The sequence below is a fragment of the Leucoraja erinacea genome, chromosome 6, assembly GCF_028641065.1.
Source record: "Leucoraja erinacea ecotype New England chromosome 6, Leri_hhj_1, whole genome shotgun sequence".
Classification (NCBI taxonomy): domain Eukaryota; kingdom Metazoa; phylum Chordata; class Chondrichthyes; order Rajiformes; family Rajidae; genus Leucoraja; species Leucoraja erinaceus.
In genome coordinates this window covers 4,805,865-4,832,962 of record NC_073382.1, presented here as the reverse complement: position 1 = coordinate 4,832,962, position 27,098 = coordinate 4,805,865, and the positions used below count along the sequence as shown (strand labels likewise).

The window sequence follows — 27,098 nt, the reverse complement described above, 5'->3', positions numbered from 1 at the left end:
CTCTGGAGAAAAGGAATAGGTGACATTTCGGGTCAAGACCCTCCTTCAGATTCAGGAGAGAGGGGACAGTGAGGTATAAAAAGGTGTGCAGACACAAAATGCTGGAGTAACTCAGTGGGTGAGGCAGCATCTATGGAGAGAAGGAATTTGCAACGTTTTGTGTCTCGACCCAAAATGTCACCAATTCCTTCTCTCCATAGGTGCTGCCTGACCCGCTGAGTTACTCCAGCATTTTGTGTCTACCTTCCATTTTACCAGCATCTGCAGTTCTTTCTTAAACAATATGATACGTCCACTAAAACAAATTATTGAAGGATATGCAAAGACTTTGATCTGTCCTTTTGCTTATCTTTCATTAATATGTTCTAAGTACCGTTCCATGTCTGTCAGTTCCCTCTCCCCTGACTCTCGGTCTGAAGAAGGGTCTCGACCTGAAACATCACCTATTCCTTTTCTCCGGAGATGCTGGCTGATCCGCTGAGTAATGGGCCTGTCCCACTTAGGCAATTTTTCAGCGGACTGCCGGTGACCGTCAAGTTGCCGGCAGTCGCCTGTAAAAACAGCAACTGGAACGGCGACTGTCAGAGTGGAACACATACAAACACATGGCTTCCTTCTCCAGCCTGTTATGCAAGCGGGGGACAGGGCAAGCGAGAGGAGCACTGTCTTAAAAATTCATGTGGTGCAAAGCCAAGGCTGTACAAAGACGGCTAAAGCACAGTGTATGGTAAGTCCTTTAAGAGAGGGTGGGAGAAGGGGGGAGAAGGGGGGAGAAGGAGGGAGAGACAACTTTTAAGAAGCCAGAGATACACGGCTGTGAAGCTCGGCGGACATTTAACATTACCGGTCGGTTATCCTTGGTTCTGAAAACTACTGCTCACCTTTTCTTCCCCAATGAAACCCACCGGTCAGCACCGGCTACAACCTATGAGAACCTCCGAGATCCTTCGACCTCCTGGCAATCCACTAGGACCTCCTGGCGACCCACGCACGGCACGAGAATTCTCGCTACTCTCCACGGCGGCTTCATTCTAGTCACCGCTAATTTTTCAACATGTTGAAAAATTCACGGAGACCATAACGAGGCTGCGACTAGTTCACAGAATGCGGGAACATCTCACGACCATGAAGGCGACTATCCGGCAACCACCCGCGACCATGTGGCGACTGCATAGTCTTCTGTAGTTGCCTAAGTGGGACAGGCCCATTAACCATAGTACACAGAATGCGGGAAACATCTCACGACCATGAAGGCGACTCCCCGGCAACCACCCACGAACATGTGGCGACTGCATAGTCTCCTGTAGTTGCCTAAGTGGGACAGGCCCATTACACCAGCTTTTTGTGTCTGTCTGTCTCCGTCAGTGCATAATAAGCATGGAGACACAGTCTGCCGCCAAAAAGGAGTGAAAGATTAAAGTTTTAAATACATTTGCTTGTCACATTTAATGATGTAATCTCCCGCCTAAACTTTAGTCCGCTTTCCTGAGATGCAAATCATTTGTTACAGATGACATAATACTCCAGAAGACAATTTAGAACGGAGTGTGCGTTGCCTTTGTATAAAAGCAACTTAAAACTAATCCCTCTCTTCTAATTTTCTCCCCTTGTGGGCCTGTCCCACTTAGGCGTTTTTTTAGGCAACAACAGGCGACTGGTTTGTCGCCACATGTTCTCCGTTGGTCGCCGGGAATAGTCTCCTCAGTCGCGCAAAAATTCGTAGCGTCTTTCTGGTCACCGCTAACTGTTCAACATCCTGCGACAGTGGGTTTGACGCCAATGAGCGTAGCTTGACATCTCCTGACCTAGGCGCTATCGTAGGTTGTCGCCAGGATGACGTAGGTTGTCGCCGGGTTTTTGTGGCGACCTGCTACGATTATTACAGTCACCGGCAGTTGGCTAAATAAATCGCCCATAAGCTGTGTTTTTAAGAACTTATAGCAGTTTCATTAACATCGGTTGTGGACTTTTCCTCAAACGTATAGCAATGCAGTTCAAAAAGTACTTTGGAGACAGGAGTTTATCTTATATTTGTTAATGAGGTAGTCAGCATCCATTAAAGATTGAAAACAGGGGAAACATTCTTTTGCATGTGACACAGAAGGGCTTGTTTTGAAAGCCCTATACCATATGCTAGAGATGTCAACAACAATTTGACAGCCAGCTGAGCTGTGGCCCTAGTTTATCCAGATTGGTATATTGGTATCATTTCCTCCTACCCCTTCATCCTGTCACCATAACATGGCTCAACTTCCAAGGAGAAAGCCTTTGTTTCCGAGCAGTGGCACGGTGGCACAGCGATAGAGTTGCCGCCTTACAGCACCTACAGCGCAAGAGACCCAGGTTTGATCCCGACCACTGGTGCTGTCTGTACGGAGTTTGTACATTCTCCCCTTGACTGCGTGGGTTCTTTCTGAGAACTTCGGTTTCATCCCACACTCCAAAGGCTCGGTGTAAGTGTAAATCGTCCCTAGTGTAGGATAGTGTTAATGTGCGGGGATCGCTGGTCGGTGTGGTCGGAGGGCCTGTTTCCACGCTGTATCTCGAAACTAAACTAAACTAAACTAAACAAGTGTCAAGACTCTCCAGCAACTTGGCATGGGAAATCCGCACAGTACAAGCTTGGTCTTCTCTCGCAGGTCAACATCGGTTTACCATTGATAGGAGGTTCTGGGCCAAAACTGCTTGTAGAATACAATGCTCTGGCAAAGAACGCATACACAAATGTGAAGGAGTGAGTCAGAAATGGACAATAAAAGAAACTAAATGAAGACACCAGGGAATGTGAAAAGAAATGTCAAGCATGTCTATAAATACATCGGTAACAAGCAGGTATAAAATAATTTGAAATATAAGAGACACTTGAAGGTTTCTGGAGATGACACGTTATCAAGGGAGGAACTAAGCATTTGAAGTATTTTTCTCTAGTTTCAAAGTAGAGAGTGTCTCATCAGAATTTCAAGTCAAGTTGGGGAGGTGGGTGGGTGGGGGGGGAGGGAATAGCAAGAGCATTTGGAAAATGCACAGATTAAAGTGACTAGGGTGATAGTGGAAGCAGAGATTGTGAATATTAACAGGGGAATTTAGTAGCTGTTTGTTGGATAGGTCATTTAAGGTGAAGATATGTTGAGAGCAATTCAAATGTACTGCAGCATCCTTTCTGATTTTGTATTTACCCAATTCCCCAATTACTGGAAGCAGACACACTGGAAAAACCTCAAAGAGTATACTCCATGTCGAGGACAAGACAAAAGGACTATTGAGTAAGAGTGACAAAGTGGAATAGCTGTACATAATATATTCAAATCTTTCTAAGATAGCTGGAGTATTGGAAAATAAACTTTAGACTTTCGAGATGCAGCACGGAAACAGAACCTTCGGCCCACCGAGTCCAGTCTGACCAGCAATCTCCCTGTACAGTAAGCGAGGGACGATATATAATTTTACCGGAGTCAATTAACCTACAAACCTGTACGTCTTTGGAGTGTGGGAGGAAACCGGAGGACCCGGAGAAAACCCACGCGGTCACAGGGAGAACATACAAACTCTGTACAGACAGCACCAATAGTCAGGTTCAAAGCTGACACTCTTGTGCTGTAAGGCAGCAACTCTACCACTATGCCGCTATGACACCCTAAATTTAATTTGATACCTAATTTACAAAAAAGAGCTGATATCACCAACAACCTGACTCGCTGAGTTACAATAGACAATAGACAATAGGTGCAGGAGTAGGCCATTCGGCCCTTCGAGCCAGCACCGCCATTCAATGTGATCATGGCTGATCATCCCCAATCAGTACTCCGTTCCTGCCCTCTCCCCATATCCCCAGACTCCGCTATTTTTAAGAGCCCTATCTAGCTCTCTCTTGAAAGTAACCAGAGAACCTGCCTCCACCGCCCTCTGAGGCAGAGAATTCAGACCGGGACTCAGACTGAGGCAGACTCACAACTCTCTGTGTGAAAAAGTGTTTCCTCGTCTCCATTCTAAATGGCTTACCCCTTATTAATTCAGGTTACACCAGCAATTTGTGTCTATCTTCGTAGTAAACCAGCATCTGCAGTTCCTTCTTACACGCAAAAAATCACAACCACTCTTCCCCAAAAACTTCCCAATTTCCTGAGTTATCACCAATCTCATCTCATGTTCCAGATCTGTTATCCAATGGACCCCCTTTTCATGTTGAGCTAGTAAACTAAATGGAAACCAGCCCCAAGAAGAGTAAGGGGACGTGCCTCAATGACTATCGACCAGTGGCACTAACGCCTGTGGTGATGAAGTGCTTTAAGAGGTTGATCATGGCGCAAATCAACTCCTACCTCGACAAAAACCTGGACCCACTGCAGTTTGCTTACCGCCACAACAGATCAACGGTGGATGGGATCTCGCTGGCTCTCCACTCCACTCTGGACCACTTGGACAACAAAAACTCATATGTCAGGATGTTATTCAATAATTACAGCTCGGCATTTAATACAATCATCCCCTCCAAGCTGGTTACCAAACTCGCAGAACTGGGTCTCTGCACATCCCTCTGCAATTGGATGCTCAACTTCCTCATTCACAGACCACAGTCTGTTCATATTGGTGGAAATGTGTCAGACTCGATAACAATCAGCACGGGAGCACCTCAAGGCTGCGTGCTCAGCAACCTGCTGTACTCACTCTATACTCATGACTGCGTAGCCGGTCATAGTGCGAACTCCATCATTAAGTTCGCTGACGACAACACTGTTGTGGGGCGTATCACTGATGGGGATGTCAGAGTATAGAAGGGAGATCGAGCAACTGTCCATATGGTGCCAGCACAATAACCTGACCCTAAACACCAGCAAAACCAAGGAACTGATTGTGGACTTTGGAAGGAGTAGGATGGGGACCCACAGCCCCATTTATATCAACGGGTCGATGGTTGAAAGGGTCAAGAGCTTCAAATTCCTGGGCGTACACATCTCTGAAGATCTTTCCTGGTCCGAGAACACTGATGCAATTATTAAGAAAGCACATCAGCGCCTCTACTTCCTGAGAAGATTACAGAGAGTCGGTTTGTCAAGGAGGACTCTCTCTAACTTCTACAGGTGCACAGTAGAGAGCATGCTGACCAATGGCATCGTGGCTTGGTTTGGCAATTTGAGCGCCCTGGAGAGGAAAAGACTACAAAAAGTAGTAAGCACTGCCCAGTCCATCATCGGCTCTGACCTTCCTTCCATCGATGAGATTTATCGCAGTCGCTGCCTCAAAAAGGCTGGCAGTTTCATCAAAGACCCACACCATCCTGGCCACATACTCATCTCCCTGCTACCTTCAGGTAGAAGGTACAGGAGCCTGAAGACTGCAACGACCAGGTTCAGGAATAGCTACTGCCCCACAGCCATCAGGCTATTAAACTTGGCTCGGACAAAACTCTGAACATTAATAACCCATTATCTGTTATTTGCACTTTATCAGTTTATATTGATGCATGTGTGTATTTACGTATATAACGGTATATGGACACACTGATCTGTTTTGTAGTCAATGCCTACTATGTTCTGTTGTGCTGAGGCAAAGCAACAATTTCATTGTCCTGTCAAGGACACATGACAATAAACTCTCCGAAATTACTGTGTGAAATGTGAATTAGTTAAATTTATAGGCATTATCGATAGTTGAGTGAAGAAGAATGCTATGTTAATGAAAGCTTGGAAATATATAAACAAAGTCAGGTGACATTTAATTTGGAGAAGTACTGTTTACTTCAGTGGTCATAGAATTACAGTATCTACAGATTAAGTCAAAGAGGTTAATCTGCAGATTAAGGGAGGTCGCTTAAGAGGTTAAGGGAGATGGTTGGAGATTTGGTACTTGCTGGATGTCATCACCATGGAGTTGTAATACATTGCATTTATAATTTACTAAACATGCATCATTTACTAAACAGACCACATTTCTAATATAGTTCTAAGTTTTGATGCAGGATGCAATTATCAGAACAAAATAGGAATTAGGTGACTGAGAGAGTCCCTCGTTGAGTGGTAGAAAGTACTAACAATGCACGCCACAGATTGAACCCAAACACCAAGTTGAAGGTATGAAGAAGGTCCTGATTAGTAAAGGACATCTCATGACCGCAGAATATCCCAAAGTATTCCGGGGAACAATACAATACTTCTGAAGTGTGCTCGCCGTTGTAATATAGGAAGCATAGGTCAAAATGCAGACAGCCAATTTTAATTTTTGTAAATAGGTCCATTTTTTGCAAATTATGAATAATAATGGCCTGCAAAACAAAGGGCCTGTGAACGTGCTTCACTCCTAGATTCGTCAATTCCTATATCTTGTGATTAAACTTGTAATCCTTGAATTAATAATGCCAATTGATTAGTGTGGAACTGTGTCTGATTATCTCCCATTTTGAAAGAACTGCATCCACTATTACTAAACATATACTGGGTGGTCATTTCACTGAACACCTTAACTCAGTCTGCCTGGACATACCTGATCTCTCGGTAGCTAAACACTTTAATTCTCCTTCCCAATCCCACACTGATCTTTCTATCCTAGGTCTCCTCCATTGTCAGAGTGAGGCTGAACGAAAATTGGACGAACAGCTCATATTTTGCTTGGCCAAATCAATATTCAGGTGTATGAATATTGATTTCATTAACTTCAAGTAACCCTGGCAATCCCTGTCTCCATCCCACCGCCACCCAAATCGCACCAGCTTCTTGTTTTCACCCAACAAACAGCTAACAATAACCTGTTTCCTTCTCGCCTGCAGTCTGTCTGTTTTTACTTTTTTGTGTTGTTTTTTTTTGTCTAGTTCAGTTACATTTTTGGTTATTAGGAGGTGTTATGTGTATGGCGGGGGGTGAAACAGGGCTTTTTGTCTCTCCCTTCGGGGGAATGCAACTTTTTTGTGGTATCCCCCTTCTCTTCCCCCGCCTGAGCTGAGGCCTAATGGCGGAGCTGGCAGCCTCCAACCGACATCGAGGATCCGGAGGTAGAGCCAGCCAGGCTGGCCGTCTTCGAGGTGCGGCGACGTTCGGGCAGCGGCACGACTCGGCGCTCCGGTGAGGGCGGACGGCGCGGGGCTGAGACACTCCCGTGTGGGCGGCGCGGCTAACGGCTGGGCGCTCCCGTGAGGGCGGCCTGGGTCCCGGCTGGAAGGCGCTCCCGTGGGGGCAGCCCGGTGCGGGGCGGAGACGATGCGGCCCGGTGCGGGGCGGAGATGATGCTCCGGTGGCTGAGGCGGCGTTCTGGCGGCGGCGACCTGAATCCGGGGTTCGGCCGCGGGCCAGTGGACGACATCGTCGGGAGCTCGCGGGTCACAGGCTGGTGCCTGTTTTCTGGAGCTCCCGTGGCAACAACTGCATCCGCTGGACTGGAGGGCGGCAGCTTCGACCACCCCCGGGCCGCGGAGCTTGAACCGCGGGACTGACTTACCATCCTGGTGGGGTATCGCCTCAGCGCAGAGGGAGAAGAGGAGGGAAGAGACAGTAACTCTAAGACTTTTGCCTCCATCACAGTGAGGAGGTGCTTGGTGAACTCACTGTAGTGGATGTTAATTTGTGTTTATTGTGTGTTGTTTATTATTACATGTATGGCTGCAGGCAACAACATTTCGTTCAGACCGAAAAGTCTGAATGACAAATAAAGGATTCAATTCAATTCAATTTATCTCTCCACATCACCGTCTATATCTCTCGTTTCCCTTTCCCGTGACTTTCAGTCTGAAGAAGGGTTTCGGCATGAAACGTCGCCTATTTAATTCGCTCCATAGATGCTGCCGCACCCTCTGAGTTTCTCCAGCATTTTTGTCTACCTTCTCTCCAAAGATGCTGCCTGTCCTGCTGAGTTACTCCAGCTTTTGGTGTCCACTATTATATTGCTCTCCCTGATTCAGAATTGAAGTCAATCAGGATAAATGGAACACATTGGACAACACTGGCTGACCTTCAGATTTGTCCTATTCAGGACTTGATGCTCTAACGCAATCTTTTTAAGACAAGCTATAGACCCAGGATTATCTTGCCAAGAGTCACAGCACTTTTTTAAAGTAGTAACTAACATTTAGTGTGTAGAAAGGAACTGCAAATGGTGGTTTATACAGAAGACAGACACAAAGTGGGTCAGGCAGCATATCTGGAGAAAAGGGATGGGTGACATTTCAGGAAGAAGAGTCCTGACCTGTAACAATTGGGTTCAATTTGCTGGTGTTGGTTCAGCTCTGCTGAACCTCATCAGGCTACTCCTTCAAGATTCAAGATTCAAGAGGATTCAAGAGAGCTTATTGTCATGTGGCCCTGATAGGACAATTAAATTCTTGCTTTGCTTCAGCACAACAGAACATGGCAGGCATGACTACAGAACAGATCAGTGTGTCCATATACCATTATATAAATATATACACACATGAATAAATAAACTGATGAAGTGCAAATAACAGATAATGGGCTATTAATGTTCCGAGTTTTGTCCGAGCCAAGTTTAATAGCCTAATGGCTGTGGGGAAGTAGCTATTCCTGAACCTGGTTGTTGCAGTCTTCAGGTCCTGTACCTTCTATCTGAAGATAGCAGGGAGATGAGTGTGTGGCCAGGATGGTGTGGGTCCTTGATGATACTGCCAGCCTTTTTTAGGCAGCGACTGTGATAGATCCCCTCGATGGAAGGAAGGTCAGAGTCGATGATGGACTGGGCAGTGTTTACTACTTTCTGTAGTCTTTTCCTCTCCAGGGCGCTCAAGTTGCCGAACCAAGCCACGATGCAACCGGTCAGCATGCTCTCTACTGTGCTCTTGTGAAAGAACCCAGGCATTGTAGCCAGAGGGGAGAAGGGAGAGGTTGGGATGTTGAGAGGTTGAGGAAGTGCGGGGCCTGCCTGCTAGCTGTGTTCCCCGGTCAGAGGTTGGAGGGTGACTGAGCCACTGGGACAAGCCCAAGACCACGAGTGCCATTGTGTGGTCAGGACTGGACTGCCTGTAAGAAGCCATGGACAGCCAGCGACACCCCTGAGGCTAAAACCGAGTGGCCAGGTCAAGCCTGAGATTGCCAGCGCCATTTCCCTGTCCAATGATGGTCTGCGCCCACACACAGAGGAAAAGACTGAGCCGCCAGGATAATCCAAAGACAGCCAGCGTCACCTCTTCAAGCCTCAAGGATTAGCCACGAGGATAAACCTGAGACCACCAGTGCCTCCTCTGGAGGCAAGGGTGAACTGCAGGGAGAAGCCTGAGGTCGCCAAGTGTGCTCCATTGAGATCAGGACTGAGCTGCCAGGACAAGCCTGAGATCACTAGTGCCTCCGCACATGAGCCCTGATGGCCCCTCCCCATGTGGTCCTGGACTTTCTTATCACAGTAAGGAAAATATATCACGTGAGTTCACCACACTGAGAGTGTCGGTGTGGTCACTGCCGAACCTGGCATCGTCCCTGACGTCACAACCCCTTTATAATTTATTCTTTTATTAATATTTCTTCTTTAATCTTGAATCGGAACATCTTTCCACTATGAACCAGCCATGACCTTGTCCATCTCATGTTAAATCTCCTCTCCACCTTGTTTGCCTCAGAGTGAACAACTCCAGATTTTCCATTTGCAGAAATCTGAAATCTCTCATTTTTGGATGAAAATCCTGTTTCAGTTCAGCTTATTGTCACGTGGACAAGGTAGAGTGCGTGCTATTCAGTCAGCGGAAAGACAATGCTTGATTACAATTGAGTGATTTACAGTGCGAAGGTACATGATAAGGGAATAACGTTCAACGCAAGGTGAAGCCAGCAAAGTCTGATCAAAGATAGTCCGAGGGTCACTGATGAGGTAGATAGTAGTTCAGGACTGCCCTCCAGTTGTGGTAAGATGATTATGTTGCCTGATAACAACTGGGAAGAAACTGTCCCTGCATCTGGAGGTGTGTGTGTTTTCACACCTCTATACCTTTTGCTCGATGGGAGAGGGGAGAAGAGGGAGTGGCCGGGCTGCGACTTGTCCCTGATTATGCTGCTGGCCCTGCCGAGGCAGCGGGAGGTAAAATCTACAGATATTAGTAATCCTCAATAGATCAGTCAGCATCTGTGTGAAGAGATCCAAGTTAACATTTATTTCAGCAGAACAGATGCTGCCTCACCCCGCTGAGTTTCTCCAGCATTTTTGTCTATCTTAAAAACTTAACAGCGCGGCATGCTGGCGCAGCGGTAGAGTTGCCGCCTTACAGCGTTTGCAGTGCCAGAGACACGGGTTCGATCCCGACTACGGGTGCTTGTCTGTACGGAATTTGTACGTTCTCCACAGGACCGTGTGGGGTTTCTCCAAGATCTTCAGTTTCCACCCACACAATCCAAAGACGTGCAGGTTTGTAGGTTAGTTGGCTTGGGCTTGTATACTTGGTATAAGTGTAACTTGTCCCTAGTGCATGTTCAAGTTCAAGTTCAAGTGAGTTTATCGTCATGTGTCCCTGATAGGACAATGATATTTTTGCTGTGCTTCAGCACAACAGAACATAGTAGGCATTGACTATAAAACACATGAATAAATGAACTGATATGGTGCAAATAACAGATAATGGGTTATTAATGTTCAGAGTTTTGTCTGAGACTTGTATAATTTTGTTAATGTGCAGGGATTGTTGGTCGGAACGGACTTAGTGGGCCAAAAGTGCGTGTTCCTAAGCTGTATCTCTAATTTAAAAAAAAAACAAAAAAACAATTAATTAATTAACATGTTTAAGGCGCAGACAGGGGGAGGGGGTAAAGATCAGTCGCATATCCTGGTCGAAGAAGGGTCTCGACCCGAAACATCACCTATTCCTTTTCTCCAGAGATGCTGTCTGACCCGTTGAGTTACTCCAGCTTTTTGTGCCTATGTTCGAAGGAATAGCATTGTAAGATACTATCAACCCAAAGTAGGTGAATGAGATTGGTGAGGATGGGTTCACCCACTTTGGATAGTATTCTCTGCCTTATGCCCCTGTCCCACTTAGGAAACCTGAACGGAAACCTCTGGAGACTTTGTTCCCCACCCAAGTTTCCGTGCGGTTCCCGTGCGGTTCCCGGAGGTTTTTGTCAGTCTCCAAACCTGGTGCCACTACCTGCAACCTCCGGCAACCACCTGCAACCTCCGGGAACCGCATGGAAACCTTGGGTGGGGCGCAAAGTCTCCAGAGGTTTCTGTTCAGGTTTCCTAAGTGGGACAGGGGCATTAGCCACTCAAGTATGCGTCTAGATGCTTCTTAGTTTAGCCTAGTTTACCGAGGCACAGTTAAAAAGTTTTTTGTTACGTGCTATCCAGTCAACGGAACGACTATAAATGATTACAATCAAGGCGTCCACCGTGTGCAGATACTGGATTATAAAATGGCCCATTGTAATAATTTGCTGTCAAGGCACTTTGCATTTGAAGGTGAAGGGTGCAGTTGAGGGATTCTGTGACCCTGTCCTGCATAAATGAGAGGCAGCTGCCAACATTGCTGTCAAAGGCACTTTCACAGCCTATAGACGGCACGGACGACTGAAAGCCTCTTTAATCAACCGCACAACAAATCTCTTATCTTAATGGATTTTTTTTCAAACTGGCGCAATCAGCCTCACTCACACAGGTCCTATTTTCTCTATGTATTGTCTCTCTGTATTACTGTCTCCTTGATTATCGAAATCAAAGCGTCAACGTCGTGGGCTTCTCACGTAAATGTCTGGTGGTTTTTTGTGTGCGGTTCTAGTCGGCCCATTAAAGGAAGAATTTGGAGGCATTGAAGAGGGGTGCAACAGTGATTTACCAGACAGCTGCCGAGATAAGAAGGTATTCGCTATGAGGACAAACATGGATTGCCTTCTCTCGAGTGTCGGAGCCTGATGGGAGATCTGATAGAAGTGTGTATAAAAAGATGAGAAGGAATAGATAGGGTAGACATTTGGAACCTTCCTCCCAGAGTGGAGATGTCATAGACTAAAGGACGTAGCTGTAGGGATAACGTTTCAATATGTGTAGGGCAGGTTTTTGCACAGAGAGTGTTGGGTGCCAGGAATGCACTGCCAGGGGTGATGGTGGAGGCAGATATGATAGTGTTACAGAAGAGACACGTGGATATGCAGGGAATAGAGGGATATGGATCACATGCTCCTGCCGGGCAAATGATACGGAAGCTACAAATGATGCATCACCAGACTCAAGGGCCTGTCCCACACGGGCGTCATTTGTGCGTCATTCACGTGACATCGTTCACGCGTCACGACGCACGATGCGCACTTTGTGAGGTGCACGTGATGCGCGCATGGTACGCGGTGACGTAGGCAGTCACCCGCGGTCGCTCGCGGTGCCCCAGGATTTTGGGATGTTCAAAAACTTTGCGCGCCATCTGCGTGACACGCAAATGACACCCAAGTGGGACAGGCCCTTCAGGAACAGCTTCTTTCTCTCCGTTATCAGGCTTCAGGATACTTTACTTCCATTAATTAGGTTACCTTCTGATTCATACTACCCCATTGCAGACATTGGATTTGTCTAGGGAACTGGGGTGCTCTTGTGCTGAGAACTCTAGTCTAATATAATAACCATATAACCATATAACAATTACAGCACGGAAACAGGCCATCTCGACCCTTCTAGTCCGTGCCGAACACATAATCTCCCCTAGTCCCATATACCTGCGCTCAGACCATAACCCTCCATTCCCTTCCCATCCATATAACTATCCAATTTATTTTTAAATGATAAAAACGAACCTGCCTCCACCACCTTCACTGGAAGCTCATTCCACACAGCCACCACTCTCTGAGTAAAGAAGTTCCCCCTCATGTTACCCCTAAACCTCAGTCCCTTAATTCTCAAGTCATGTCCCCTTGTTTGAATCTTCCCTACCCTCAGTGGGAAAAGCTTTTCCACGTCAACTCTGTCTATCCCTCTCATCATTTAAAAAAACCTCTATCAAGTCCCCCCTTAACCTTCTGCGCTCCAAAGAATAAAGCCCTAACTTGTTCAACTTTTCTCTGTAACTTAGTTGCCGAAACCCAGGCAACATTCTAGTAAATCTCCTCTGTACTCTCTCTATTTTGTTGACATCCTTCCTATAATTAGGCGACCAAAATTGTACACCATACTCCAGAATTGGCCTCACCAACGCCTTGTACAATTTCTAACATTACATCCCAACTTCTATACTCATATTCTGAACTCTGTATCTTCCCCTTTGCTCTATCTATGGTACTGGGGATTGATGATTGTATTTATGTAGAGTATTATCTGATCTGATTTGATGGCATGCAAAGCAAAGCTTTATGTTGTACCTGAGTGGCAATAATAAACCTAAACCCAAGCCAGCAATTATAGGCAGTTATATTTCCACTTGCCAGTATGTCAATGGCCATGGGAAAGGGAAATTGTTTATTTGCTATTCCTTTCAATAACATTTTGTTCAAAGCACCTTCTTCAACTGGACGTGGCGTAGTTAATACGGCAGCATTTCCTCATGAAATCGATAATGTGGAATGAGCAGAAAGGATGCCTGAAGATAGACACAAAAAGCTGGACTAACTCAGCGGGTCAGACAGCATCTCTGGAGAAAAGACACAGGTTGAGACCCTTCTTCAGACTGGGAGTCAGGGGAAAGGGAAACAAAAGACATAGACAATGATATGGAGCAAATGAAAAAAACAAATGCAAAAAGGTTACAATGATAAAGGAAAAATTGTTCGCTGTGGGCTCGGTGAAAACGAGTTACAGACAATGAGACGCAACAAGATGACTTTGAACTTAGTACATCGACTAGGGTGGGGGATGGATGGATAGAGAGGGGATGCAACGGTTACTTGAAGTCAGAGAAATCAATATCCATACCTCTGTGTAGCTCATATTTCGCTTGGGCAACTCGCAGTCTGAAGAAGGGTCTCGACCCAAAACATCACCGATTCCCTTTCACCACAGATGATGTCTGCTCCGCTGAGTTACTCCAGCTTTTTGTGACTATCTCCGGTTTAAACCCACATCTGCAGTTCCTTCCTACACAGCTGGTTTTATTCCCTTCCACCTCGTTCCTGCAGGCATCTCTTCTTGACTCACCCACTAAAGAAACCACATGATATTGCAGGTACTCCGCCACTGGGCACTTGGGCAACCCTGTGGCGCAGCGGTAGAGACGCTGCCTTGCAGCGCCAGAGACCCGGGATCAACCCAACCCATGGGTGCTGTCTGTACGTACATTCTCGCCGTGACCCACGTGGGTTTTCTCCTGAATCTCCAGATTCCTCCTGCACTCCAAAGACGTACAGGTTTGTAGGTTAATTGGCTTGGTATTATTGTTAATTGCCGCTAGTGCGTGTCCGAGTAGTGCAAATCTGCGGGGATCGCTGGTCGGCGCAGACACTCGGCAGACCGAAGGTCGTATTTCCGCTCTGTATCTCTACACTAAACCAAACTAAAGTAAATCTGACACAAAAATCAATTTTTTGAACAGGCCACTTAACAGCATTCAATTTTTTTTTACCATTTGACATTAAAGATGATATTTTGTGGTTGGGGAATGAAGTTAATTGTCGGTGGTTTCGACTGATGAAACAGTGACATGTTGGACAGGATTGAATTGTGCAAAAAAGGAAATGGCAGAAAATGCCACCCTTGGCATTCGCATCAACGTTTGGTGACATTTGTCGACAAGTAGATGAAAAGCTAAAAAGGCAGGCATTGATCTTACTGATATGAATGAACTTGTTGAATAACTGCAGAATCTATCATCACGACTTGGATCTTCACGGAGAGGAATTTTGAGCGTCTTTGATGCATCTCGTCAATTGCCATTGATTCTTTCCTGAGGTTTTTCATAGAAACATAGAAACATAGAAATTAGGTGCAGGAGTAGGCCATTCGTCCCTTCGAGCCTGCACCGCCATTCAATATGATCATGGCTGATCAACCAACTCAGTATCCTGTACCTGCCTTCTCTCCATACCCTTGATCCCCTTGGCCACAAGAGCCACATCTAACTCCCTCTTAAATATAGCCAATGAACTGGCCTCAACTACCCTCTGTGGCAGAGAGTTCCAGAGATTCACCACTCTCTGTGTGAAAAAAGTTCTCCTCATCTCGGTTTTATCCTGTCTGCACTTTCTCACGACACAGCGTCTCTGCAAGTGATCAGCAAAATGCGAAACCTCCTTCTCACAAAAGGGGAGGGTGGCACGATAGCGCAGCGGTAGAGTTGCTGCCTTACAGCGCCAGAGGCCCGGGTTTGATCCTGACTATGGGTGCTTGTCTGTACGGAGTTTGTACGTTCTCCCCGTGACCACTGCTCAGTTGTGACCACTGCCCAGTCCATCACCGGCTCTGAGCTCCCCACCATCGAAGGGATCTATCGAAGTCGCTGCCTCAAAAAGGCAGCCAACATAATCAATGACCCACACCATCCTGGTCGCACACTCATCTCTCCATTACCATCGGGAAGAAGGTACAGGAGCCTGAAATCTGTAACATCCAGGTTCAGGAACAGGTTTCTTCCCCACAGCCATCAAGCTATGATGTCACACAATGTATAAATAAGCTCTGAACAGTCTATTATTAACATTGCACTTTATCTGTTTATTTATGGTCTATGGTCTACAGACACACTGAACTTTTATCTCCCGTTCTGTATTATGTTTACATATTCTGTTGTGCTGCAGCAAGTAAGAATTTTGTTGTCCTATCTGGGACACATGACAATAAAACTCTCGGAGCTGAGGCAGCGGGACTCGGAGCTGATGCAGCGGGATTCGGAGCTGAGGCAGCGGTGGCCCGACTCGCTGAGGCGGTGGGACTCGGAGCTGGGGCAGTGGGACTCGGAGCTGAGGCAGTGGGTCTCGGAGCTGATGCACCGGTGGCCCGACTCGCTGAGGCAGTGGGACTCGGAGCTGAGGCAGCGGTGGCCTGACTCGCTGAGGCGGCGTTCCGGCTTTCGGCAGCGGCGACATCACCACGGAGGTCCGCTGGACTGGAGGGCAGCATCTTCGGCCTGGATCACCTCAGCGCAGAGGGAGAACAATGAGGGAAGAGACAGAGACTAAGATCTTTGCCTCCATCACAGTGAGGAGGTGCTTGGTGAACTCACTGTGGTGGATGTTAATTTGTGTTTATTGTGTGTTTTGTTATTTATTATTATTGTGTATGACTGCAGGCAAAAAAATTTCGTTCAGACCGAAAGGTCTGAATGACAATGAAGGAATCAAATTCAAATTCAAATTCAAATTCAAATTCTTGATTCTTGACTCTTGACCTGCATGGGATCTCCAGTTTCTTCCCACACTCCAAAGACGTACATTGGCTTGGTGCAATTGTAAAGAAAAATCTCCCTAATGTGTGTAGGATAGTGTCATTTAGTTTAGTTCATTGTCACGTGTACCGAGCTACAGTGAAAAGCTTTTGTTGCGTGCTAACCAGTCAGCAGAAAGACTATACATGATTACAATCGATCCATTTACAGTGTATAGATACATTATAAGGAAATAATGTTTAGTGCATGGTAAAGCCAGCAAGGATAGTCCGTGGGTCATCAAAGAGGTAGATCAGAATTCAGCACTGCTCTCTGGATGTGGTAGGATGATTCAGTTGCCTGATAACAGCTGGGAAGAAACTGTCCCCAAATCTGGTGGAGTGTGTTTACACACTTCTATACCTTTTGCCTGATGGCAAAAGCTGGCCAGGGTGCGACTCGTCCTTGATTTTGCTGCTGGCCTTGCTGAGACAGTGTGAGGTAAAAATGGAGTCAATAGAAGGGAGATTGGTTTGTGTGTTTGGGGATCGCTGGTTGGTGTGGACTCGGTTGGCCAAAGGGCCTCTTTCCGCGCAGTATCTCTAAACTAAACTAAACTAAACTGTAGATCAACCATATTAATCTCTATCAATGTAGCCTTCACCACACATATTATAGAAACATGGAAACATAGAAAATAGGTGCAGGAGTAGGCCATTCGGCCCTTCGAGCCTGCACCGCCATTCAATATGATCATGGCTGATCATCCAACTCAGTATCCTGTACCTGCCTTCTCTCCATACCCCCTGAACCCTTTAGCCACAAGGGCCACATCTAACTCCCTCTTAAATATAGCCAATGAACTGACCTCAACTACCCTCTGTGGCAGAGAGTTCCAGAGATTCACCACTCTCTGTGTGAAAAATGTTTTTCTCATCTCGGTCCTAAAGGATTTCTCCTTTATCCTTAAACTGTGACCCCCTTGTCCTGGACTTCCCCAACATCGGGAACAATCTTCCTGCATCTAGCCTGTCCAACCCCTTAAGAATGTTGTAAGTTTCTATAAGATCCCCCCGCAATCGTCTAAATTCTAGCGAGTACAAGCCGAGTCTATCCAGTCTTTCTTCACATGAAAGTCCTGACATCCCAGGAATCAGTCTGGTGAACCTTCATTATGCATAATACACATTCCACCCTGTAATCCAGTCCGGGATTTAAAGTAGGAACGCTGGTACTGATATCAACCTGCTGGCCCCTTAGCTCGGCAGCCTGCAGATGATGCAACGAGTGCAGCAGTTTGTATTATTCTCTCTGCATCGGTTTTAATAAATGCTTTCTGGTTCACCTAATACGTTATAATGGTCTGATTACAAAACATAACCTAAAAGCCAAGTTGGCCGACAAAAATCTTTGCAACCGGTTCCTACTGCAGAAGAACAAATTGGGAAGTTGGGTTTGACTGGCCCACAATGCGAATGATTCTAAGTGTAGACTGCTGCGTCTTACAATCATACTCATTACTGGACCAGATTGTTAGTTGTTCTCATCTCTGGCACAGAGCCGTAACTCCTCTCATCAATGGTACTAATGATGTCCTTTGTGATCATGACAATGACAATATATCTATCTCGGATTGTCTGTAGCCGCTGATTTGATTGAGCACATCGCCCACTCCAATGTTTATCTACCACAGTCCAGCTGGATGCAACACCATCTCCCAGCGTGATTCCCATTTATCCGATTCTTACCTCTCTGTCTCTGCAATCACTTTCAGACCTAAACGCACTGAGATATCCACGAGTCAAACGGCATCGACCCGGCACTTTGTCCCGCTGAAAACCAGAAAGCACCCTTCTGCACAAACCCCACCCTAATCCTGTTTTAGCCTCCCCAAATTCCCATTAACTCCCCCCAAATTCTACCTCTCAACCACACCTTTTTGTTCAGCAGAGTGGCGCAGCGGTAGAGTTGCTGCAACACAACACAGCACCAGAGACCCGGGTTTGATCCTGACTACAGGTGCTGGCTGTACATTCTCCCTGCACCCCCTCCCTCTTCACTCTCACACCCTCTCACGCCCTCTTCCCTGTGCCCCAACTGGATGTGCAGCCATTTCTCCCACAATCCTGCCCTCTTTTCCATTTCAACTTACCCCTGTCTCCTTCCTCCTGCATCCTTTCCTCTGGCTTCACATTTCATGCACCTTCCCTCCTTTATCTCCTGATCTCACTAGCATTTGTACAACCAGCTGTCAATCAAAACCTCCTCGTGATCTGATTCTCTCCGCAGATGCTTCCTGACTTGTCTATCACCTATCAGGCTTTGCCCTGCCCCTACCTCTCTTCCTGCTTTCTCCCCCCATTACAATCAGTCTTGGGAAGAGTCCTGACCTGAAATATTGCTTCTCCATGTTCTCCAGAGATGCTGCCTGACCCGTAGAGTTACTAGATCACTCTGTGTCTTTTTTGTAAACCAGCATCTACAGTTCCTTCTGCTTGACATCTCTTTGTGTAGTTTGGTTTTTTGTGTTTTGCTTCATTGAAGTTGCTTAATGAAAGCAATTCTTGTTGATAATACATTATTGATAAAAGCATAACATACTGAAAGAACTCAACAGGTGTTGATATAATACATTATTGATAAAAGCATAACATACTGAAAGAACTCAACAGGTAGCATCTGCAGAGAGAATGATCAGAACACCATTCAGACTGATCGTCAGACTGATTCGGGTAGGCGGAAGCAAGCTGGAAAAGGGAGGTAGGGGTGGGACAAAGCCCTGCGAGTGACAGGTGGATACAAGCAAGAGGAGGGAGGGGGGTTGACAGATGGGAGGACTAAATGTCAAAACCTAGAGGAGAAAAGGAGACAAAAGGGTATGTGATTAAGCCCCTGTTTCACTTTCCCGAGTTACTCACAAATACTCCATAGTTTTCCCCTTGATGCAAACTCGGAGAATGTCCGTAGTGAGTCCATAGCGAGTATCTTGGAGTCCGTAGATATTTGAAGCGGCTCGTAATGCCAGCCTTAGGTACTCGGGGCATCAGGTAAATCAGGACGGTTTTTTCAGCATGTTGAAAAATGTCCACAAGTACAAAAAATAGCCCCGAGTACCTACGGCTGGCTATTACCGTAATTCTCCGAGTTTGAAGCAAGGGAAAGTTGGACAGGGGCATAAGAAAGATGAGGAGAGAAGGGAAGGAGTGATGATGTGTAAATCCAGAGGCAAAGATATGGATAGGAGGGGTTGGGGGTGGGTGAGGGGCGGGGGGGGGGGGGGGAGTATAAAGGGAATTGGAGAAACTCGGAGATGAAAGATGAAGGTGGAAAGATGGGGAAGGGGTAGGGTGACTGGGAATGTTGGAAGATGATGGGAGAAATGTATGTGGATGGAAGGGCCTCAGGAGAGAGAGGTGAGTAGGGAAGGCATTACTTGAAATGTGAGCATTCCAGCATCTGCAGTTCCTTGTGTATTCGTAAACAAGTTATTGCTGCGCTTGCAAAGCAGAGCTGCTTCAGTTTGGAACTAAATACGGTCAGTCTTTCTCAAGGTCAATGCAGGATTTGCAGTGGGCTTTCAAAGATTGAGAGCTTTTATTTAAGTACCCGTCCTTCTTTGCGGTGGGAGATAAACTCCACGTCTCATGGTTGAAAGACAGAATGTGAGAGAATATGAAAACTGTCACACAGCTCAAATCAAATCCGACACCTAACTGCTAGGACCAAAACACTGATGGATGCAGAGGAAATATAGCTTAGTTTGGAGATACAGTGCAGAAACAGGCCCTTCGGCCCACAGAGTCTGTGCCTACCAGCGATCACAAGGGGAAATTTACCACTTTTCCAAGCCAATTACTCCTACAAATCTGTACGCCTTTGGAGTGTGGGAGGAAATCGGAGCTCCCGGAGAAAACCAACTCAGCTCAGGGAGTGAACATACAAACTTCGTACAGATAGTGCCCGTAGTCAGGATCGAACCCGAGTCTCTGTCAGTTGAAGGCAGCAACTCCACAAGAGCTGTGTGGGTTTTCTCTGTGATCTTCGGTTTCCTTGCACACTCCAAAGTCGTTCGGGTGTGTAGGTTAATTGGCTTGGTATAAGTGTAAATTGTCCCTAGTGTGTGTAGGATAGTGTTGATAGACATAGAAACATAGAGATTAGGTGCAGGAGTAGGCCATTCGGCCCTTCGAGCCTGCACCGCCATTCAATGTGATCATGGCTGATCATCCAGCTCAGTAATGTGTGGGGATCGCTGGTCGGTGTGGGCTTGGTCGGTTGAAGGAACAGTTTCCACGCTGAATCTCTAAAACGAAAAATCTGAAACAAAAAATGTCACTCCTCCTCTTCACTCCTTATCTGACAACCTTTTGTCTCCTTTTCACCTCCAGCCAACCCATTTGCCAATCAATTTCTCCTCACCTGTATCCACCTATCACTCGTCCGGCTTTGTCCTACCCCATACAGCACTTTTCCAGCTTTCTCTCCCGACTACAATCAGTCTGAAGAAGGGTCCCGACCCCAAATGCCATCTGTCTATTCCCTCCACAGATGCTGCCTGCCCCAATGAGTTACTCTGGTGCAGTTGTGTTTTGGTTCATAATTCCAGCTTCTGCAGTTCATCGTGGCTCCAGATCATGATTTAGGAACTGTGCACAGAACCGCACAAAGCAAGCAGAATATGTTGGCAGTGGAGAGACTGCAGGAAAGATTTATGAGAAGCTTGCCAGGGCTGCAGAAGCATACTTATCAGACGATGCAATGTAGTCTTGGGTTGCATTCTTTGGGGGAGGGCAGAACAGGTCTGAGGGGAAATATAACTTTAGTTTAGAGATACAGCGCGGAAACAGGCCCTTTCGCCCACCGAGTCCGTGCCGACCTGCGATGCCCGGACATCAACTCTATCCTACACAGAACAGGGACAATATTCATTTAAACCAAACAAATTAACCTACAAACCTGTACATGTTTGGAGGGTGAGATCAAAACCGGAGCGCCCGGAGAAAATCTACGTAGGTAACAGGCAGAACGTACAAAAGACACCCATTGTTCGGATTGAACCCGGGTCTCTGGCGATGTTACTCCACGACTGTGTCACCGTGCCGCTGAAAGAGAAACACAGTTCATTGTTAGAAGGATTAGAGGGGAGTTTCAGTAGGGGTGGAACTCAATTATGAAAAAGGTGGTGGAGCCAAGGAACCTCAACATTATTAACAAGTACCTGGATGATCACTGCAATGGCCAGAACCTGAAAACCATGGAGCCAAGAAATGAGAAGAACACAAAGTGCTGGAGTAACTCAACGGGTTCAGGCAGCCTCTCTGGAGGACATGGATAGGCGACGTTTCGGGTTGGGACCCTTCTTCAGACTCCGCAGGGGGAGTGCAGTGAGTGAGGGTCTCACAGAACTCCCATCAGAGAGAGAGGAGAGGGGACGTCTTCAAAATGGGCATGCCTTGATGAGATTCTGCTCTATGGAGCAGTAAAGTGTAAACTGCAGATGGTGAAACCTTACATAGAACTCACAGTGGGTTGGAGTAACCCTGACGTGCTGACTGACCCACTAAGGAGCTCCAGCATGTTGAGTCCTACCCAAGACTCCAGCATCTGCAGTTCCTTGTGTCTACAAGAGCTGGAATGGTTGATTACGACTTACGAGACCCGGTGGGCTGGACGCAGAAGACCTGGCGGGTTACGGTCTGTAGGGGGAACCCAAGCCAGCCCCTGCTCATCCCCCAAAGGCCAGGAGAGGAGAGGAGAGGAGTGAGCCAGCGATAACGGACAAGAGGAGCAAAGCAGATAGGAGAGTGAACCGGCATCTGGCCTTTCGCACACACATGGTCGGCTGTGGGAGGCTCCCCGGGCCACAAAGTTGGATGGGTGCGGAGATGGACGTCGGTTCACTGGACTATCCAGGTGTGCAAGGAAGGCGAGGGCTAGAGGCCCTGCTGCAGCCTGGGGCTCGCTTCGATCGGGCACCCGCTCATAAGACACAGAGCACGCAATGGACTTTGATAATGGCACCAAAACTTGGCACCTATTACATGCGGTCTCGGTAGACTATTTCTGCACATTTTGCGATTTGGGGATCGTGCTTAGGTACGACTATACTTTACTGAACTGTTTGCAAAAAAAGAATTTAAGCACTATCTTAAAATAGTGCTTTAATAGACATTAAAGCACTATTGATGATTAACATAAGATATCAGGTCACCGAGGAGCCACAGAGTTGTCACAGAGCCTTGAAGCTGTGCAGCACAGAAACGGGCCATTCAGCCCACCTTGTCCATGTCAATAGACAATAGACTATAGGTGCAGGAGTAGGCGATTTGGCCCTTCGAGCCAGCACCACCATTCAATATGATCATGTGCTGATCATCCCCAATGGCAACCAAGGTGGCATACTGGGCTTGTCCCATTTTCCTGCATTTGGCCCTTATCCCTCTAAACCCTTCCGATCCATATAGAAACATAGAAACATAGAAAATAGGTGCAGGATTAGGCCATTCGGCCCTTCAAGCTTGCACCGCCATTCAGTATGATCATGGCTGATCATCCAACTCAGTATCCTGTACCTGCCTTCTCTCCATACCCCCTGATCCCTTTAGCCACAAGGGCCACATCTAACTCCCTCTTAAATATAGCCAATGAACTGGCCTCAACTACCCTCTGTGGCAGAGAGTTCCAGAGATTCACCACTCTCTGCTTGAAAAAAAAAAAATTCTCATCTCGGTCCTAAAAGACTTCCCCCTTATCCTTAAACTGTGACCCCTTGTTCTGGACTTCCCCAACATCGGGAACAATCTTCCTGCATCTAGCCTGTCCAACCCCTTAAGAATTTTGTAAGTTTCTATAAAAATCCCCCCTCAATCTTCTAAATTCTAGCGAGTACAAGCCTGGTTCTATGATATGACAGAACTTTATTCATACCAGGAGGGAAATTAATTTGCCAACAGCCATAAATACAAACTACATGAAACATGGAACTAAAGTGAAGAGTGGAAAGGATTGGGGATGTGTAAAAATTGGGGAGGGGGGGAGGGGGGGGCAGTCAGTCTACCTCATGACAGAAGGGGGAGGAGTTGTAAAGTTTGATAGCCACAGGGATGGTCTCATGTGGCGTTCTGTGCTGCATCTTGTTAGGACCAGTCTGTTGCTGAAGCTACTCCTCAGGTTGACCAATGTGTGATGGAGGGGCTGAGCTGTATTGCCGAGGATGCTACACAGTTTGTATATATGTTCTGGACAAAAGGACTACCATTAGTACCATAAATATCAATGATTCCGAGACTGTATTCGATGTGGGTGATACCTAACTGTCTGCTGAAAGAGTTGTCCATATTCTTATGGATGACTCGGGAAATAAATTACGCTTCACTTCTGGTTCAGTTTGTTCTAATTTCCAGCCAAATATTCCATTACTGAAAAATCCCTTGTGTATTGGACAAGATAGGAGATGATTTAAGGCCACGCTGGTGGAATTACATGGCATCAGTTCCCACAGCAGCAGAAGATTTAACTTAATTAGTGATGAAATACTGAGAAATAAATTACTCTCACCTCTGGAAAGTGAATAATTCGCAGTTCACACAGAGCAGACTGTGCAACTGGAAGGAGGCCAGTCAGACCTTCCTCAAGACTTGTTGTGAATGTAGATATTAGTTTAGTTTAGTTTAGAGATACAGCATGGAAACAGGCCCTTCGGCGCACCGAGACTGCACCGACCAGCGATCCCATTTGGGCGGCACGGTGGCACAGCGGTTGCTGCCTTACAGTGCTCGCAGCGTCGGAGACCCGGGTTCGATCCCGACAACGGCTGCTGTCTGTACGGAGTTGGTACATTCTCCCTGTGACCGCGTGGGTTTTCTATGAGATCTTCGGTTTCCTCCCACCCTCCAAAGACGTGCAGGTATGTAGGTTCATTGGCTTGGTGTATGTATAAGTTGTCCCTGGTGTGTGCAGGTTGGTGTCAATGTGCGGGGATCGCTGGTCGGCATGAACTCGGTGGGCTGAATGGCCTGTTTTTGCGTTGTATCTCAAAAACGTTACAGTCGGGACAGTCAGTACGGCTTTATGGCATGGTTGGGCACTGTGTTTGTCGCATGTACCGAGTTACAGTGAAATTCATTTTTGTTCACAGTTCATTACAAGTTTCACTACACATAAGCACTTAGATACATATTGGATAAGCATCTCATATACACTACAAGTGTATAGCAGTAGTACAGTCGCCAGTTTGACGCCATTTTTAAGTCTCAGTTGCTGTAAGTGCAGGGATCCTGATCTGACCATGAAGGTGAAGAGTTTTGGTCGCCGAATCTGAGGAAAGACATTCTTGCCATAGAGGGAGTACAGAGAAGGTTCACCAGACTGATTCCTGGGATGGCAGGACTTTCATATGAAGAAAGACTGGATAGACTCGGCTTGTACTCACTAGAATTTAGAAGATTGAGGGGGGATCTTATAGAAACTTACAAAATTCTTAAGGGGTTGGACAGGCTAGATGCAGGAAGATTGTTCCCGATGTTGGGGAAGTCTAGAACAAGGGGTCACAGTTTAAGGATAAGGGGGAAGCCTTTTAGGACCGAGATGAGAAAAACATTTTTTGCACAGAGTGGTGAATCTGTGGAATTCTCTGCCACAGAAGGTAGTTGAGGCCAGTTCATTGGCTATATTTAAGAGGGAGTTAGATGTGGCCCTTGTGGCTAAAGGGATCAGGGGATATGGAGAGAAGGCAGGTACAGGATACTGAGTTGGATGATCAGCCATGATCATATTGAATGGCGGTGCAGGCTCGAAGGGCCGAATGGCCTACTCCTGCACCTATTTTCTATGTTTCTATGTTTCTATGTGAAAGTATGTTGTCCTGCCGGCATTTCAGGGTCGGCCTGGCCAAGCATAGACGTGGTGTTTGCTGACACGCCAGGTTGAGTGCTATAAATTATTCACGTTTTTTGGGAAGGTAACAAAGGTGATCAATGAGGATTGGGCAGCGGATGTTGTCCTCATTGATTTTAGAAAGGCATTGATAAAGGCCCCATGGCGCAGTGCAGAGTTGCAGCATGAAAAGAGGCTTGCATGACTTTAACGTTTAAGAGATAACTGCAGATGCTGGAAAAATTGAAGGGGGGCAAAAATGCTGGAGAAACTCAGCAGATGAGGCAGCATCAATGAAGAGAAGGAATAGATGATGTCTATACCTTCTCTCCATAGATGCTGCCTCACCCGTTGAGTTTCTCCAGCATTTTTGCCTACCTTGCATGACTTTAACCATCAGTAAAGTCGCCTTTGATGCCAAAAATAATCCATGTTAAAAAAATTCTCTTAACTTGCATAATAATAATATTAAGCTTTTTTTCTCGCTGAACTAAAAATTGGATTGCACAGAATATTGAATTCACGCATCGACTTTACGATTAAGCACTTACTCCAGATCAAGCACTTTTGATCGAAATTGCAGAGGACTTTTAATATTTCCTGGAATCTTATCAAACATGGTTGAGTTGTGTTCCCTGTGTTCATTTTCAAAATCCCTTAGGTTTCACTGATGATTTCATCAGTAGATGCAGCACCTGGTGTGAAATAAAATCACTTTGACCAGCATTGTAGACTCCCATATTGTACTGGATGCAGTAGCCTTGATCTGCTATTTAGAGACTATACTAGAGATGTGCATGTGTCATACTGCATCAGTAATGACAACTGTGAAACTATTAGACACAAAAAGCTGGAGTAACTCATCGGGTCAGGCAGCATCTCTGGAGAAAAGGAATGGGTGACGTTTCGGGTCGAGACCCTTCATCAGACCTATTGGATATGAATATTGGATTAGAGTCATAGAATGACACAGTGTGGAAACAGGCCCTTCGGCCCAACGTACACACACAGGCCAACATGTCCCAGCTACACCAGTCCCACCTGCCCACATTTGGTCCATATCCCTCCAAACCTGTGCTATCCATGTACCTGTCTTAACTGTTTCTTAAACGTTGGGATCGACCCAGCCGCAACTACCTCCTCTGGCAGCTTGTTCCATACACCCACCACCCTTTGTGTGAAAAAGGTGAATCTCCTTTAAATTTTTCCCCTCTCACCTTAAAGCTATGCCTTACAGTCTTTAACATTATCCAGATTGGAAGAGGATAACTCACTTTGGTTTTAGTGCCAGTGAACTCAACAGGCAAGGGTGCAAATTTACCACTAGGCTTCATAGCCTTGAAATCTAGTGGGCCTCTAGCCAAGGCACCGAGGTTGATCATACGCTGAATAATCCAACCACATTTTTGTTTGGAAGTGGAAAGAAATAATTGAAATTGCATTCATTGCAACGTGTAAAAAGAGTTGAGATACTGTATTATAATGTTGCTGCATGTCATTGTGGTATATATCATGTCTCTAAACAACCCTTCAGTAATTTTCCTTGCCCTCCATTTCAGAATAATAGTGTTTTAAGCCAATAACTCGACACTAGCACTGGCAATAAATAAATAAATAAATAAAACGTGCAGCTTTCCAGCCCCTTATCTCATTGGCCATGCTCGGCTGCAAATCGGTGTCAATCTGGTGGACTCTTCCATCTTCCTCTAGTTGTGGGGGTGGGGGATTGGGAGGGTTCTCACAAGTGGAACAGCCTTGGGCCTCTCTTCATCTAAATCTGGCCCTGCAAGAGTGGAGCACAATCAGCAATGGAATACTCACCTGACTTTCACACAGGTAAAGATCCTCTGACAATGGGATTTGCTCATCTGTAGTTTCAAACTAGATGACAGCAGATGATCATACCAATTAACTAAAACCTTAATGGTCTTGTCATCTCAGTTACTAAAATGAAATAGTGAGACAACTGGCAAAAAAAAATATTATTTTTACAAAAATAAGTAGTCCAGTTCAACAAAAAAGTCAATATGTCTGA

The 27,098-nt window shown here is 46.3% G+C and overlaps 1 protein-coding gene across 1 annotated transcript in view; it reads left to right on the top strand.

Moving 5' to 3' along the window:
• The window catches only part of LOC129697847 (gamma-aminobutyric acid receptor subunit gamma-3-like), a 252,892-nt gene that overhangs the window by 213,542 nt on the left and 12,252 nt on the right, over positions 1-27,098 (top strand). The window lies entirely within an intron of this gene.